We start from the raw sequence: 17,906 nt of genomic DNA on the forward strand, positions 1-17,906 counted from the left end.
GCAAATGAAGTCTGTGTAGTAGACTGAATGTTGTCTGTCCAACCCCTTTTGTCAAGTATTGTCAAATATTTCTGGTTATGTTGTTCTTGCCATGCTAGTGCTTTTGATGAACTTTTGGTCCCTGGTGCTTTTGATGAACCTTAATAGGTCTAAGTCCAGTGTCTTAGATAAACGGATCAAATAGAAAGAGTCAGTCAGAAATTTGCCCATGTTTGGGCAGGTACAAGCAGGGATCTGCAAACAAAACACAAGTGTGTTCAGGCTGCCAGTGTTACCAAGTGTGGTCTTTATTTATTTATATAAAATGTAGTGCTTTTGAGAGTATGATGTATGCCTGTTACTGGGCCTTTTCATCAACAAAACAAAGTACTATCAGGACACTATCCTTTTGCACAACAGTAGTGCTTTCACTCCTTAGGAAAGGAGTTACCTAATCCTAGAGTGGGTCAAACAAACAGGCAGTTCAGAGGCTAACCTTTTTGTCATACTTTCATTGCAAACACTCCAGAGAGAGATAAAAATGGAGCATGGAGTAAGTTTTGTAGCCAGGAATAGTTCAGTTTTCAAAAGGAAAAAAAAGTAATTAAAAAGAGCATCTTAGATAATCATTCACAGGCAGAGAGGTTGGAAGTTGTGTGTTGGCTTTAATAACTTTTTTCCATTCTCAGTAAATACAGCTATGTACCAGCATTTCCAGACCCAAGCATCCTCATTCAGCAGTCACGTGTTGGGCGTGTAGGCAAGTCACCTTTCTATCTTTCCAGAGTTCATGATGAGGTCTACTTTGCGTTTGTTCTTACTTTGTTTCCCGGGAAATAGAAACAGTGTAGAATAATAATGGTTTACTAAACACCTGGGAGTATCACGTTTGATGGCAAAGTATGCCCACGATGATATTTTTCCTTGGCTTTGTATAAGTATCATCAAGGGTGTTGTTGTTTTTTTTTTTTACAAATTCCAAATACCAAATAGTAACTGTTTCTGTTGGAAGTCAGGAGAAATGTAGGAAATCTTGTTCACAAAGAACATACAGAATCCCATTTTGGCTTCTTTGGCAAGTATGCCATCAATCCTTCCTGTGCAGCTGAGAGGTGCTGCTTTATGGGTATCTCCTGTGTGATCCTGGCTTATGTTCCCAAATGTAATATTAAGAAAGAAATATAAAGGGAAACTTTAAATAAGAAGTAAATTGTACTTTCCTGCTTTAATCACACAAACAAGCAGAAATGGGAGGGATTTTGAATTTTTTTTTTTTTCATTTACCAGGGTAATTGAAAAGGATGAAGTATTTTGATTCTTAACAGACCTCATTTTTCAATGAATTTGTGATCATGCTCGAAAAGCTTACATCATTTTAGAAGAGATTACAAATCTGATGGTTGCTCACAATGTTAGAACTATGAAACACCAGTAGAAAGAAGGATGTGTCTCCGCTATGCATTGACATTTCTGTTATGTATAAACTCTATCTATACCAGGGAAATAAAGTTTGCTTGTGTTACACATTTATTCAGGTTTGGTGAAACCATAGAAAATCACAGTGAAACCAGAGATTTAAAAGCAGCGAAATAGAGATTCGTAGCAATGGAAAAACAGAGATTCCAAGTCAGGTGAAGATACAGTATGTCAGTGTTTTCTTGGAAGAGGACATCTTTCTGTGAGTCAACCTGCTAGAGAAAGAGAGGAATTATCAAAACATGGGGGGAAGCAGTAGGCAGCAGTTAGTATCTTTGGCTTAGTAATAAAGAACATAACTAGATAATGAATCAAGTTTTACTTAGATACATTCTGGCCCCTCAACCCAAAATACAGTACCATAGATTTTTAAAGGAAGAATCTCCTGCTCACTTGCCTTTTCTGGTCTTGTTGAATAATTAGAATCTGTCTGCTCAATATGATTCACCCACATAAATGGCCATTAGGGCACAACAGCTTCCATGTCAGATATCTAACACAACCGCTGTGTTGCCCTTGAATAATCATTCTGCAGAATAACATCAGCTTAACTTAATTTCCTCCACGAGAAATTTCTAGGTTAACAACAGGACTCTCTGGAAGAATTTTAGTTAATAATTTTCTCATTGGCAGGTGATGTTACACCAAAATAGAAATACTGTGCTCAAAATTTTAATTTCAGTCTAAGTTTCTGATGCATGGAACTCGGTATATTGATCCAGACCAGCCATTGGAAATGCAGAGTTGGCAAACTGTATAGGAAGTATCTTTATAGAAAGTTCTCAAATATTTACCTATTGCACTTAGATCATGTACTAACAGATCATGTATATTGTGGTTTGTTAAGGTACTTTTCTCATGATAGCAAAAGAAAAGTAAAGAATATTCCAACATCCTTACTCTACAGAGTTGTAGAGAGCCAAACAGCAACGACACAAGACAACCATGCTTGAGCCTTTCAGGCTGCTGATACTGCTCAGCAAGGGGAACCCATAAGGTAGGGACACCAATGCTAACAACACTCTGACCACCAAAACGGGTCACTTCTCTACCTTCTCTCCAAGATCCTCTCGTAGTGTTTTACCGTTCCTTCTGCTGCCCCTATCAATCCCTACTCTACTGTATACCTTGCAGCTTCAAAATGTGTGAACTGAGAATGCTGTAATGAGTAGTTCTAGAGGTGTACTAGGAAGTCCTGGGATGAAGTTCATACAACACATCTTCCACAAGTAAGGCTTCCACAAGTAAAGCTTCCACAAGTAAAGCTTCCGCAAGTAAAGCTTCCACAAGTAAAGCTTCCACAAGTAAAGCTTCCACAAGTAAAGCTTCCGCAAGTAAAGCCTCTGCCGCAATTTAACATTATTCTCTCATAGTGGACATGACTCATGACATTAATACCTTTTTGTTGATATTGCTGTGGTATATATATAGACTTTTTGCAGTGATGCCTAGGGGACTATAGGAAAGATAGTCAAAACTCCTCTAGGCAAAAAAAAAAAAAAAAGATCATACGTGTTGGCATAAAAAGTTTCTGCCAGCTGGGTGTCTCCTGAGTCAAATAATATGATGAAACTGAGCCTGGCAGATGAAAACATCCCAGTGTGGAAGGGCCTTGATGTCTTCTGATTGCTATGGTAGGGAAAACACAAGTGAAAACACCGCTAGAAAATACTACTCTAAGTCTTTTTATAGGCTGATGTTTCAAATGGTGTCAGTAGAGCTGTAAATTGTAAGCTTCTGGCACAGGTTGTAACATTCCAGAAAAAGAATATTTTTTTACACAGAATCAGATTTAATGTTTAATAACAAACAGTGTGAATGTAGCCCAGTGAACTTTAACACATCAAGGACAGTGTTCTCAAATAAAGTGGCCTGCAAAGGTAGCAGAGTTCAGTTCTGGTCTTGTAGACCTTTGAAGCTAGTTTGTTTAATTTGGGGCAAGTTTATATACATGAAAGAGAACTGTATATTTTGGCTTTGGAATCTAGATTGCTGTTTAACCACCATTCATAATTATGGTATTACTTATTAATCTTTGTAGCCTTAGGTCAGTAGAGGTCTGAAATGCAGCTGCATGGTTCAAGCATGACAACTTCTCTTTTATTCTTTCTAGTGACAGATGGTTTTAAAAATAAGCATTGCAACAGCATGTAATACTTATGTGTCATTTTTTCACAGCCTGTCGCAAAGTGCTTAAAAAAATATTTGAAATCTCTGTGTTGTAGATAGAGAAAGTGAGAGAAGAGAAGCGTCCTTACTTCTCTGTGAGTACGTTAGGATGGGGCAGAGTCAGGATCCAAAATTAGGGCCCTTCAGTCCCAGTCCAGTGCTCTGTTTACTCCAATGTGAAAAGAATCAAAACATAAGCATATTCTGAGTGAAAAAAAATCTAAATCTTGTCTAACCGTTCTATAATCCTTTGGTTATCCTATTATCCTTTGATTGATGAGGTCTTTGAGATGCTAACCAAAGTTAAGATCTATCCTGCGTTCTGAGTTGCTTTTCCAGAAACTTAGTCCTCTAGCTATTAGAATTTTCTTTGAAAGATTCCACTCTGAGGAGGCATTTCTACCTTAATCTCTAAGAGCTTCCCATTGACAACAGCTGAAATGCTCTGTTGAATTTTCTGTTAAAGCAGTTCCACTGCCTGAGAGTAACTTGCTGAAATTCAAGTCTGTGAAGGGTTGTTTGGGGCTGGTATTTGAGTAAGCAGTATTCTTCTTGATCATGTTATATATTCATTGTTAGGTTAAGATGTTAATGTTTAAACAAAGTTCCTTCAATAATAGCACCCACTTTTAAATTTAATATAGGTAAATGTAAATATGCTTATTATTATTTTTTTTATGTTTCTTAAAACAGTTTACTTGAAAGTGTTAAACATTCTGCGTGTCTGCAGAGTCCTCTCTCATTTCCTTGTCCATTTTCCTAGATTTTTCCATGGTAGATAGGATGCTAAGTTCTTACCGCAGGGCAGACACCTTGTAATTTTCCATGTGCTACTTAGAAGTTTATGTGAGATTTGGAATTAATCACTTACACAGTTCCCCCTCATAATGTGCTTTATCTGTTACTGATTGACCAGGGTAAGTAAAAAGTTCTTAAACTATTGATGATGCCTTTCTATAAATTAACAATGCCATTAATCTGCACTCAAACAATTAATTATTTTCTTGAAAAATCTCTCCCTTGAGTAAGGGGGTGAAACCATAAAGTCAGAAAGGCTTTTCCTATAGTGGCCCTTGCAGTGCTTACATAGAAACATGTCCTCTTGCTTCAATGTGTAAATTTACAAAGGAGTGAGGACAGTAGCTGAACACCTTAGGGAGATGTAAATTATACTGGAGCCAGAAGCTTTAATCCTTTTTCCACAGGAAAGGAGACTTTTCCTTTTTCTTATCAGATGGAACAGAAGGAGGGGAGATCGATTCCAGTAGTTCCGTTGGTAGCTTTGCCGTTATCCAGAGAAGGATCAGGGGGCAAAAGGGAGAGGAGGAAATTATTTTTAGGAGCATTATTTTATGTTCACAAACAGAATTTTGCAGATAGCCTCTTGCACAAACAGAATTTTGCAGATAGCCTCTTGTTTTTCTGTTATGTACACTGGAATGAAAAAAACTCCCCCCAAATACAAACTACTTCAGTAAATTTATTTATCTTAAGAACTAACCATATGTTCAGCTTCAGCGATGACCTGAGGTAGTTCATGAGTGGAACAGCCATAGTCTTCTGTCTCCAGACAGATTAAATGCCAATATGAGACTGTACAAAATTATGAAAATAGTTTTCAGATTACCCTGAAAAACATTTCTCCATAGGAACTTCATATGTAACTATTAGAAACTGTGAATGTTTAGCTTATGCTGGATTCAGGAGGAGCACTTCCACTTTTCTCGTCCTTAAATAAAAGAACAATTATAATTTACTAGGATGAGGGCAGGGACAAAATGGAGTTTTGTTGAACATTGACTATTTAAGACTTATTTGCAGGTCACACAGCACCACAGAGGTTAAAACTGAGTAGATTGTGCTCACTGTCACACCAAACAACTCTCTGTTCTTCAGTGAGTGGTGACTGTTTCATCCCTGCAGTAGGAAGCACTGGTCAGGAATCTAATGTTTATATTGGCTTGTGTTAGAGGCAGTGGACCTATGAGTTATATTTTGTAGATCTATAAGCAAAAGCCATATTCAAAGTCAACAGTGTGTTTATAAACTAATCATACTTTATGCAAATCTTCTCTGGAATTTAAGAATTTCACGCATAACTGAAATTGTGGGTGGGATAAACTCATCTGGCACTGATGACACCATTTGCTCTTATCATTTCACTTCTAATTTGATACCTGTGTTCAGTGCACATTAGGAAAACATGCCTGTGTACCCAGGGAGGGAGGTTTTCTTTGACCACAAAGCCTGCATCTTCAGGCAGAAAAAACCCAAGTTTTGTCTGTCTTTAACAATACGTTGTACTGGTAGGAGCAATTGCTTCGAAAGTCACGCTTGCATAAGGTTATATATTAGCCATCTAATACTGAAATTGTCAGCGCTAATATCTCCATGATATTTTATTTTTTTTTAATGCAGCATTCATTTCAGTTTCATCATTGAGAGAAATGGAAGATAATGCAGTGGAACACATACTTTTTCTTCTCCTCCCTCCTGCATATATACTTCAGATATTTGAATTTATACCAATTACTTATAAACTTTATTCTTGAATCTCTTTTTAGCTGAATTAATTCGTGTCTGTTGCTGACAGCTGGAGTAGTATTTTCTACCCACAGCACCACCTACTGAGACCCAGTGCCCACTCTTTTGAAAAGTGCTGTCTCCCAGCAGTCAGTAATCTTGTTACTTCCACCTTCTGCTTGCAAACGGTACCAAAGTCCTTTGTAATAGCTCTATGCAACTTTTCCTTACTTTAAATCACACATAAAAGGATATTAAAACTGAAAAGGAAAGAAAATAAAAGTTTTCATTAAAAGCATGTAAGGTATTTGTATGGTGGCACTTGTAACACATTTATTACAGCATCTCAAAACTGACATACCAGACTGCAGCTGTGAATTAATTCTCTGCAATGATGTGAATAATGTGAAAAACATCTAAACGTAGTGGCTGAATAAATCTAATAATATTGCTTCTATACCTGGTTTAAAATACATTTCATTACACAGCTGTCTGATTATCTAGCAGAAATATTTTAAGACAAGTGTAGAATTTTTTAATTTGGCTGATACTTGGCAGTTCATTCCCATGGAAAGCACTGAACATTCCCAAACAAAAATACTGTCGAGCCTCTACGTACAAAGACTGGCATGTCTCTGGTGAGCATAGGTGCCAAGTGCAGCCTCACTGCTGCGATCAGCATGGCAATGTTGTGACTTAAGCTGTCCTGCAACGTTATTCTGTCAAAGTAGAAAAACATATTGGGAGTTAAAACTTTAACGATTATCACTCAACTAATAATTAATTAATAATGGTTTTGAGGGAAGAGGGAATGTGCCATGTTTTAACTGAGCTGCAGCAGAGTTTTGAACACCCTGTCACGTTGCAAACAAGCTTATCCTCTTGGAGGACAGTCAATTTAACAACAGACTAGGTTGATTTAGACATGGAAAGTAACTGTCACAACTCAAATGCTAACTTGTTGCATGCAATGGTACTGCTTCTGAGTATTGTCATAGCTTTTAAGGGCTGAGTAACCTTTTTTGTGTGGTTCCTTCAAGCATGAATAATATTAATCCTCTGCGTCATCTGAAGTGACTTCTGGCTTCTTTCTTTGTAGCCTCTTCCTGTATTTCCAGGTGGTGGTTTTATTCTTCCATGTATTTTTCTTCCATTCCTAAAGATAATTTTAAATGAAATGTTTTGGTTGTTAGGCTGGATATCAGGAAGAAAAGAAATCAAGAACTTTAAGTCAGGGAAGGTGGTGTGAAAAGGGAGAGAAAAGGGGAAGCCAGAGAATACTCATTTTCAAGTCAGCTTCCCCTGTGACTCATGGCTCACTCGTCTGACTGAATTCCTTTGTTAGAGTCAGTTCAGGCCTAGAGGAAAGAGGTTTCAGAAGAACAGAAGAAATGGAAACCTGTTTGATTGCTCTTGGAGCATAGAGCTTGAGATTGCACTGTGCAGCAATGTCTTAATGTGAGTATATGCTAAAAATATGTTCTTCTTCCAAGTATTCTGGCTTGCTAACCTCCTGGGATATGCCAGTTCATAAACTGGTTATGTCCATCCTGTACAAAGAATACAAGCAGCCTCCATTTCAAAGACATGTCTTGCAGTCACAAGACTTGAGCCTAGAAAGAGCTGGTTTTCAAGAAAACAGGGGGGCTTCAAGGATTTTATCTTCCTGAGGAGTGTAAACCGTGACTTTTCTTCTCAGATTCAAACTTTCTAAAAATGCTGTATTGCAGACTCTTAATTTAACATTCCTCTGATCCTCTGCAACTTTATTTCACCCTTAACCTTTTTCTTAATGTCTCTTCCCCTCTCCCACCTCTGTGCCAACCATCTCTCCCTGCATCATTTAGTCAGAGCCCAAAGCAAACAGCAGTATTGGTTTTGTTTGGTGTGTTCTGCAGTGTTGTTTAAATATAATGAAAAACAAAAGCCACTTTGAATGAAGGTAGATATTTGCAAAATTGCCTACTGAGAGTAAGATGGTTTATGAGATTGAAGATAACATAATGAAAGTCTGCAAGTCTCTGCATTATTGGAGCAGAGATAGACATTAGTGTAAGAAAAACACGATAAACAAAAATCATAATTCAGAGACAAAATGAACACAGGACAAATGCCAATGTATTTATAAAAGCATACTAATTTCCATCTCAGTTTTATGGCATTAACTGTTGACTGCTTACTTCAACAGGAAATAACATATATTGCTCTGTCAAATAGCACAGTATGCTATCAAAGGTAAAAACAGTTGCTTGGTCTTTAGCTTGCTCAGAATAATAATCTCTTCAGAATTGTCTTTTGTTTTCACATACTCATTACCATCAGAGTATTAGAGAAGTGATTGCCTTGTGTTTTTCATTTATATATCAAATCCTGAGGGGTGGAATTTTTTGAATTTTAGTTTTCTACTTTCTGGACAAAGCAAATGTTCCTGAATTCTGTTTTAAAGAGATTTGGTGCAAGTTAGGGATTTCGAGAGCAGAGCAGTGCTGTTTACCCATGGTCTTGGTTACAGGACAAGGAGTTGATGCTCCTGGTAAAATGATAAGTATAGGACCTTTATCAAGACCTCTGTTGACATCCATCTTTTTTTTTTCTTTTTTTTTTTTTGCGGGGGGTGGTGGTGGTGCGGCGTGTGGGGGCAGGGGAGAGAGAGAGAACATCAGTTATAAATTAGCCAAAGTAAATTTTAATATGAAGAACTTTTAATGTGTGCAGCTGAACAAAAAGTCCTTTCTATTCCCAGAAAGGCCTCCCTTATTTTCAGTATAGGAATTCCAGTGACGATAATATGCAAAAGTATAGTAAACCGTACAACTTGCTGCATTTCTTGGGAAGTGCTTGATGACAATCTCCTTTCACATGTGTTCAATTTAGACAGTGAAAAAAACAGTAAAACACATATGATGATGGGGGATTTCCACTTAATTAGATGACTTTCACTTTCAGGCTGAACAGATATGCCCACTGAGAGGCAGTCTTTACCCACGGGCCAGCAGGAATGCTCAAAAGACTGACTTTTCTTAAAATTCATTCATGTGGGGGTTTTGTACCTATTCTGTGTGGACTTTCTTTACAATTAATTTACCTAAGGAGGGAGTGAGAGGGAATCCTATATTACAGTCTCTAAACCGTTTTGAATTAATGCTGTATTTTGAGCATTCACAATAGTAGCAATATGCTACAGAAACCAGAAAGCAAAGTATTAAGTAAACAGGATTGAGACTGGAGAGAAAAAAGTATTCACAAAATTTTGGGCTTGTTTGTTCTGTACGGATACTAATTTTTGTACCCTTAGGTACAAAATTTGCACTGCAGACACAAAACCGCTGTAAAACATAGGTTTTGGGGTTTTGGTTTTTTTTTTTTTTTTTAGTATTAATTACTACTTTGTAATAAAAAAGATTAAAATGACTAATCACATGGAGTGAAAGGTAGAACTTCTGTTTTTCAATTCCATTCATTTTGCTTTCAAGTAAGATTCTGAGCTTGGTTGCTGGCTATGTGCAAATTAGGAAAGCAGAGGAAAATCTGCAGTCAGGCTACTGGGTCTGTGTAGGAAAGGTTCAGCCTGGCATAAACTGTACACCTGAGGTTTTAATCTATTTGCCAGATTCTGTATTCTCTTGCTGTACACTTACATCCAGTCAAATGAAAAGCAGAGATATAGATGTTCATAAGGATACGCTAAATCATAGCATGATTCATGTAGTAATACTGCTGTAGCTGCAGTTTGCTCACAGCAAAATTTTTAGGATTAGATATCTTTTATTACACCAACTAATACAGTTGGAGAAACTAGGTAGGTCTAATATGCAAACATTTTTAGTGATGAAGAACTGAAGAAGGGGATGGTGTCCTCAGACTTTTGCATTTTTTTGCTCATTAGATGGTTTACACAAATTTACTATGTCACTGAATGTCTTTGCTTCACTGCAAATTTTGTAAGTTGCCAGTGACCCAAAGGGGCCATAGTGGCAGCCTGCAATTGCTGGGAGATTTTGAGAGGGACCTTCTTTCTTGCCTAATGCTTTTCCCTGAATTTCCATCCAAGAGGCTGTGCAATGCAAAAAAAAACCAAAAACCCATGCCTGTGACCCTAATCTTATACAGTGACATTTTATTCTTCAGGCCTTGGAGGTCAAGAATATGCCTGCGTAGTCCTTTCCTGGCAGACATAAACGTACACTTCTCATGCTTCAAGCTGGACTGAGGCCAGCCCTGAACAAAAAACGTTCAGCTGCAGTTAGAGTTGCTTTGTGTTCAAACTAATGTGGGACTCAGCCTCTCAGCAAGACTTAACTTTCTCAAGTACTACACAATGTTAGCCAAACTATACAGCTTTTGATCTGGGGCGAGCTCATATTCAGCTGACTGAAAGCATAAGACAGATGAAATCACATCTGTGAGCAAGATACAATACAAATTAAAACTGATCTTATGCAACATGGGTAATGGTCGTGCATGGCAGAAGGTCTGTCCTTGCTGTGCCAGGGGGCCTGGGGACACAATTTTGCAGGCATAGCCTTTGGAGGTGGGCAGCAGAATGGGGAGGTGCAGAGAGGGAGAGCACGGGAAGGTGCTGGCACAGAGGAGGTGAACTAAGGAAATTACGTTGTTTTCCTTGAAATGACAAAATCCGATTTTCTTTGCTGTCAAGAAGCAAATGCAAGCACATCCCCAAATGCAGTATGTAGGTGGCACAGAATCAATGCAAGTTTTGAGTTCAGATGATATTTCAGTGATAGCAATTGACTACATGAACATATTAAGAAGAAACAGAAAAGTAAAACATGGTGATGAGGTAATCTTGGTTAATAAATTAATGTGCATAAGCCACTTTATTCACATTTGAACTTCTGGTGTTGATTAATTTATCACATGGGAGGGGTCTGAGGAGGGCATTTGCTATTATTAGTATAGTTGAGCATAGGAAGGCCTTGAAACACCTGGTCACAGCAAAAACATCCCTGTTGTTAACATCCTTGTTGATAGGAACAAGTGAAATGTTGAGACTAAATACAGAAACAATCTCTAAAAGGAGACAGGTTGGAGATGTGTGACTGTTTAAGAAAAACATTCTTTGTGTCTGGCTTGTATTGCAATCAAGGGTAAGGAAGATAATACCATGTCCCTAGAAAAAAAAGGGGCTGTAGAAAAAGTGCTTTTGTTCCATCTTGAAAGTAAATTGGTGATTAATTGCTTTAGAACTATCAGTTAAGCAGAGAAGGTATTTGCTTCCTTATATAAGCATCCATACACAAAGCCATTCTGCTCAGCCTGTTTTCCTTGAGCATGAGATTTAAGCTTGCACTCCACCAAGCTGGTTTTCAGAACTCTGTTTTCTGTCTCTGCTCTTTTTGCCTGCAGAATTACCAAACATCCGTGAGAAATATTCATTGTTTTAGGCCTGCTAAATGTAAACAGCTCTCAGTTTTACAGCGACAGAGCTGCAGAGGAGCTGCAGTCACCTCAGGGATGGAATGTAAACTGGGCTAGGCAGCTATCAGCTCACAAACAGCTCTTTTTAAATAATGTACATCTGAAGTTGTTTGACTCTGTCCTACCAGGACAAGATTGGTCTCTGTGCTATGATTGGCAGGAGCATATTCAGTGTTTAAAAACTCCCAGAAAAAAATACTAAGCCATGGATATTTATTCCTCTCATTTTGAATGCTGTATCCAAGTTATCATGTAAAGAGAATTCTCCATTGCACTGCATTAGACAGTGTATATCCTGCAAAATCATAGAACATTTTCTGTTCTTGCAGCCTCTTTTGTCGGTCAACTAGTGGTACATAGAATGGTCTGGATATCAGTTTTACTATTAAAAAAAAAAAAAAGGCATGGTGATTGTATGTGACAAGTTTTTTTTACTGCTCTAGAACTACCTTCTAGAGTAGTAAGTAAAGACAACTAAGTAGACAACATTATTTTTGAACTTAAAAATTCCATAGCATCTTAATCACCTGTGAAATACTTTCTTGTCTAAAAGCAAATTTTGTGCAAGGAGGTTAGTTTGGAAATTAACTCAAATTTTTTCCAGTAACTTTTTCTGGTTTCACTCCGACACAATGAAACAGAAGATGGTTCAAAAGTTACTGCCCAGTTGGGAACGGGCTTTGTTTTTCTTACAAGGTAGGGTTAGTGGATCATGTAATTAGAAGTACTAAATGCAGATTCAGTGGATTAAACATAAGTGTCTTGGGGGGGGTAGTGGTTCTTCACTACTAAAGTCGTAAGAATTTATAAGTAACATTAGAACTAAAATAAAACAATTTAAAGTATTTGCACTAAAAAAGGCAGTTGTTAAGCCTTTGGTAGTGACCTTCTTATCCAAAGGTGTTCTGCAGTATCTGGCAGCTATCAGATAATCAGAGGAGCTGCTGAGAACTGAAGCAGTGCTGCTGTGGCTGGGAGCAAAACTCCTGGAGAGGAGGTGTTGGGGGTGGAGGCGCTTGCTGGGCGAGGCATCTCATGGCTGTCTGACAGAAGTTGCTCGGTGTTAAGCCTTTATGTGGAAAAAAATGAAACAAAAATGGGAGATGAGGAGTCTTATTCACTCTCCATCTTGTAATTATTATCTGCCTTATTCCCCCTTTCCTTCAGTAGGTTTTTCCTTCCTGTTGCCACAATAAGTGGAATCTGCACCAAGGCCAGAAGTTAATCTTTTTGAATAACAAGTAATACTGAAGAAAACAGAAACAATTTATTATATTTATTTAACAAAATTTATTGCATAACAGCTTAGCCTCAGAGGCACGTTAATTACAAAAAAAAAAAAAAAATTGGGTTCAAATTCTGCTGGATGTTAACACAATCCTGGTTTCCCTAAGGTTGTCCTGGCTGTCCAGTGCAGCCTCTCTCACATGCACTGTCAGATCTCTTCAATCAAGTAGCAACCATAACTAGAGCCTCCCTACTGATGCCCAGCAATCATAAGAATCTTGAAGCTGCTTACAGCTGATACAAATAATGATCTCGCTCTAGGTGGTCTTATTAGCCCAGCCATTTGGATTGGCACTGCTAGGAAACCTGTGCAGATCCATTTTTACCAGCCCGCCCCCGAGGGTGAATCTTTGCAATATAAAGTCATGCAATTTGGAAATGGCTTATGACAGAACTATACTCTGGAGTCCGAACTTTCATTTTAAAATACATTCCTACAACTTCAGGATGTAGAAATAGACCAAACAACAACTTCAGCTTTACTCTGATGCAATAGGGTTTTTTCCTCATTCAGGTGAGAACTTGGAAGTTCCCTGGTAGCCGTGAGCTGCCTCGTTCATACCAAGATGAGGCTTTGAGAAATTCATGCTGTGAAGCCATAGGTTCTGGCTCTTTTTCCAGTTGCCTTTTTTCCTTAGGGATTTGCAGAACTGATTCAGACTTGTTAGTCTGTCCCACGCCTCTTTGCAGTCCAGGCACAGAAAGGCCTTTTTGCTTTAGTAAGATATACTCTAAACCCAATGTTCCTGTCTGAACCCTGAAGATTTCCTTTAGTGCAGGGCCTGTTCTGTATGTTCCCTGCCAGATTTAGGCTAAACCCTAAACTGGATTCTTTTATTTCTCCAAGTTCTTCTGTTTATTTCTTGCAGCTACTGTAAGCCTTCTTTTTTTAACTGGGCACTTCTACCCAGGAAGTAATTTTTACTATGTACTATGTACAAAGTACTATTTTACTTTCAGACCCTTTGTTGTGTGTGGCCTGTTCCACATCTGCATGACTGACTCTAATCCTGTGGGAATAAATTTGCCAGTCTGACCTTAAATCTGGTATGAGACTTGCCTTAAGTCATTGCCTCTACATCATCATCATCATGGGAAGGAAAACACAGTATTTCAATCGAGGAGAAGGCTTTACAAGTAGCTTGAAGTATATGTGTCACCTTCAGAGGAAAGGGCCAGATGCAGAAATGCATTATCATGTCCCAACCTAAAATGCAGTTTTTGGTGGATGACAAGAGTCAGTCCCCTGCCTCTGTACTCTCCCCATCTACCCCAGGACATTGGATGTCGTCCTCCTGGAATGTTTACTTGTGTCTCATGAAACCAGGAGTCTGTGAGTTGTTTCTTGTCTTTCTGGCTTACTTTACTGGATTGCAAATCCAGTCCAGCCCATAGATTCCATGAAAATGAGTTACTAGTGAGTGCATTTCTGTTCCTTTTCAAGTATGATAGAGCAGGGCTATTTTGGATATTTTTTCTGTTTTCAGTAAAAGCCCAGGGATGCAGTTTAGAGACTTTTGGACTGAGGGGATCCATACAAAGTGAGAGGCAAGCTTGTGGCCTGGAGCTTCTCTCAAGAGGGATATGAGTCACCAGTCAACCCTGTGATCATTATGCATAGCAATACCAAAAACTATTAAAATAACATTAAAACTGTTAGAAAGAATTAGCTAGAGAATGTATAAATAAGAGAACACAAGGACACTGCTACACCTTTGTAATCACAGCATTTGAAAGCTACAACTTGTTTTACCTATTGTAGCTTTGGAACATCTACAGCGCTTAAAATTCACTGTGTCTGGATGTGATGAGTCCAATTCACTGGCTATTGGCTGTGCTTTGGGTATGACAAATTAAGTACCTCTTTAATTCCTATACACAGCTTGAAGATTTTTGAAGTAGAGATCGGTTTTGAAATATTTGAAGTGTTGTAAAATGAAAAGACTGTCTCACATCCCATTTTTCCCCACCTTTTTCATAAACGACGTAAATAATTTTATGTATTGATGGAAAATATAGCAGGTGAGTTTAAAACGGAAAGAGAACCTTTCTATTCTACTTTGAATAAGGGGATAGCCATTCTCAGCTTAACAAACTGGTTTTAATGTTCCATGAATATATATCAGACATTTGAAGCTAATAAGTGTGATAAGTACAAGTATGATCGAACTGGTGCCCAAAGTATGGAATATATTTATGTACTTTATTCCTAGGGCCCCCTGGTACTAGTTTACAAAACTAATCTTTCAAATTGTAAGTAATTAAGAAACATGCAAAAAGCATCTGACACTATGACAGTATACAACTGTGTGCTCAAATTCCTTTAGCATTTGGTGGGAGATTCTCGTCAAGAAACAGGAATTAGACCATATGAACCTACATAACCCAGCCTTGGGCACAGGGAACTAATTTACTAGAGAAAATACAGATAGTGTTTAGTTATTTTTTTAAATACAAACCCCTATGTCTACATTACTGTTTTAATACAAGCCTCTTTAACAACATCTGAGAGGTCCTTTTAAAGAATTAAGCTTGAATCACTTTGTATTTTTAGAAATTTTGCTAAGCCTGTTTTTTGACTACTATCTGCAAACCCACTTACTTGAGACGAAGTTAATGTGTTCTGCATTCTCATTATATGTCAGAAATTATATGAAACTGTTACAGAAAACATTATATTCTTTAGTGCTCACCACAGCTTCTAGTCACCAAGTATCAAAAAAGTGAAGGAGGCATTACAGAGTAATTTTTCAGGCTATTTTCATATGCAGATGCTCTATTCCAGAATAAATATCAGTTTATTTAAGTTATTTTTGTGTGAAGACAGTTAGAATAACAGTTATTTTAGGAATAAAAGACTTCGTCTGCAGTTCATTTTCATATGTTGGCGGAACAACTGAGCAGAGATTCTAGCTAGATAAGGAGGTTTCTGTGTTTGAGAAAGCAGTTCAGTTTGTACCCCTGAACAAAGTCCGTGGCAGCAGGATATAACTAAAATCTATAAATACTTGAACCACACTCCGGAACTTATTTTTACAATACTGTTTGCGTACTAAAAGTTGTACTTAATACCTAATCTATGTTATTGCTTTAGGTTAGTCACAGTTCTAGGATCCTTATCTTTTTGGCATATTTAATATATTTTTCTTTGTCTGTTTTTAATCTAAGTTATTGCTCAGAGCGCTAGTGACCCAGTTCCTTCCCCCACTTGTTTACAGATCAGGTAGGTCTGTACAGAACAGATAAACTACAACTACTAAAAGATTATTTAATGCTGTTTAATAACCTATGTCAGCTGGCATGCTCATGATGGTTTTATTACAGGCGTCTGAAAAGTCCTGTCTTCAAGTGGAATCATCTTAAATCTTTACTGCTTGTTATAGCCTATGCTGTTTACTAATTCACATTGATTATTGTGGGTTCAAACTTCAATCTTTCCATTCGCACAACAAAATCCACAGGTTGTGCGTTCTGTTTTTGTTAGAGGGGGAAACCTTCTTCTGCTCTGTAATTATGAAGCCCTTTGCGCAGAGAAAGCAGCAGTTAAAGATACCTGTATCACAATAGATTATATTGATCACTGAACTCATCATTCTCTGGGCTGTATTTTAACATTTAGAGGGAATCTGAATCAAAAATTGTCACATATATTTAAATAAGGCCAGCATTTCTTTAATACCACAGGTTACAAATAATAGAAATACTAGGGGACTTACCTGTTAGCCCTTGAAGAATGCTCAGTTTGTTTTGAGCAAATTTCTCTTTATGTGTTAAAAGCTTCTGGCAAAACTTGAATTAAATGTTCTTTTATATCATACCAGACTTCATCTTAGAGTAGCTCTTCTAAACAGTAAACGAAGAGAGATCCCACAGTCCTGTGAAGATCTTTCTGCACGTAAACCTCTGCTTTTTTCTTGAGAGTGTAGATGGCATGCAGGCTACCAACAGAGGTACTGGGGAAAAGTATAACCATCTACCATCACCAGCCTTCAGCTAGAGGTTACATTTTTAGCGTACCTGCTTTTTGAGCTGCTTACGCAGCCACTAATTCTATAAACATGACTCAGGTTACTGTTAACAGTTTAACTGTTTTAAACTGTGGTCTTTGCTTCATGTAGTGCATTTTAACTGAAGAAGAAAAAGAAAAACCCCTCAAGATGATCTCCAGACCAGTGTTAGGGGACTAACCTCCGGGCAGAGTTTTGCTACTGAAGTATAGTAAAGCCAGAAAACACAATGTGTCTGTAATTACATCTTGCTTATTTAGTTTTTAAGAACAAATAGTTATCCTTCACAGTTGGCTAGCCATATAAGGAAGCATGGGAGACCCTCTGCTACCATATATAAGATATTAACCAAGGAGACACCCTGATGGCATCCAGACCCCAATTTATGGTGAGTCTACCCTCCCCGTGTTGTGATCCCTACAGGGGGGGAAATCTCCCGTAGGCACGTGGGTAGAAAGAGGGCTGTGTATTACTCCAGCCAGCATCTAGACTGCAGGGACTTTAGGTTATTTTTAGAACAGAGTAGAAAAAATAGAATAGTTCCAGTTGGAAGGGACCTACAATGATCATCTAGTCCAACTGCCTGATCACTTCAGGGCTGACCAATAGTTAAAGCATATTTTTAAGGGCATTGTCCAAATGCCTCTTAAACACTGACAGGCAGGGGGAATCAGCCAGAGGCATGGGGCATTGTCCATTTCCAACTGTTTACATAAAGCATCAGGATTTAACAGGCATGCTTCCCTTGCAGTACTTTTACTTACCAAACATCACATATCACTGACCCTGGAGAGAGTCCTAAATTCAGTTTAGAGGTAATAAATGGTCATGCTGTCAGATTTGTGGGTGCTAACTGCTGGAAACTTACACCTGAACTTTAAGAAAAATCTATATCCAGAAATGGAGGAAGAAAAAAGTCACATTATTAAAAGTTTTTCCCAATGTACCCCCTAAGCACATAGAGATCCCACTTGAGAAGCCTCTAGAGGCAATTAATCTGTCACGGCAGCTCTGCTCAGGGTTATT

General features: G+C 38.0%; 1 protein-coding gene and 1 long non-coding RNA gene across 2 annotated transcripts in view; one reads left to right on the top strand and one right to left on the bottom strand.

The window, feature by feature from the left end:
- The window catches only part of ADGRV1 (adhesion G protein-coupled receptor V1), a 291,184-nt gene that overhangs the window by 174,877 nt on the left and 98,401 nt on the right, over nt 1-17,906 (top strand).
- Nucleotides 557-17,217, bottom strand: LOC130142740 (uncharacterized). Its single transcript, XR_008819490.1, has 4 exons — nt 16,590-17,217; nt 7,165-7,303; nt 5,126-5,217; nt 557-1,667 (listed from the first exon to the last, which is right to left on the bottom strand). It is a non-coding gene; the product is annotated as an uncharacterized LOC130142740 (long non-coding RNA).

The sequence above is a fragment of the Falco biarmicus genome, chromosome Z (genome assembly GCF_023638135.1).
Source record: "Falco biarmicus isolate bFalBia1 chromosome Z, bFalBia1.pri, whole genome shotgun sequence".
Taxonomy (NCBI): Eukaryota; Metazoa; Chordata; class Aves; order Falconiformes; family Falconidae; genus Falco; species Falco biarmicus.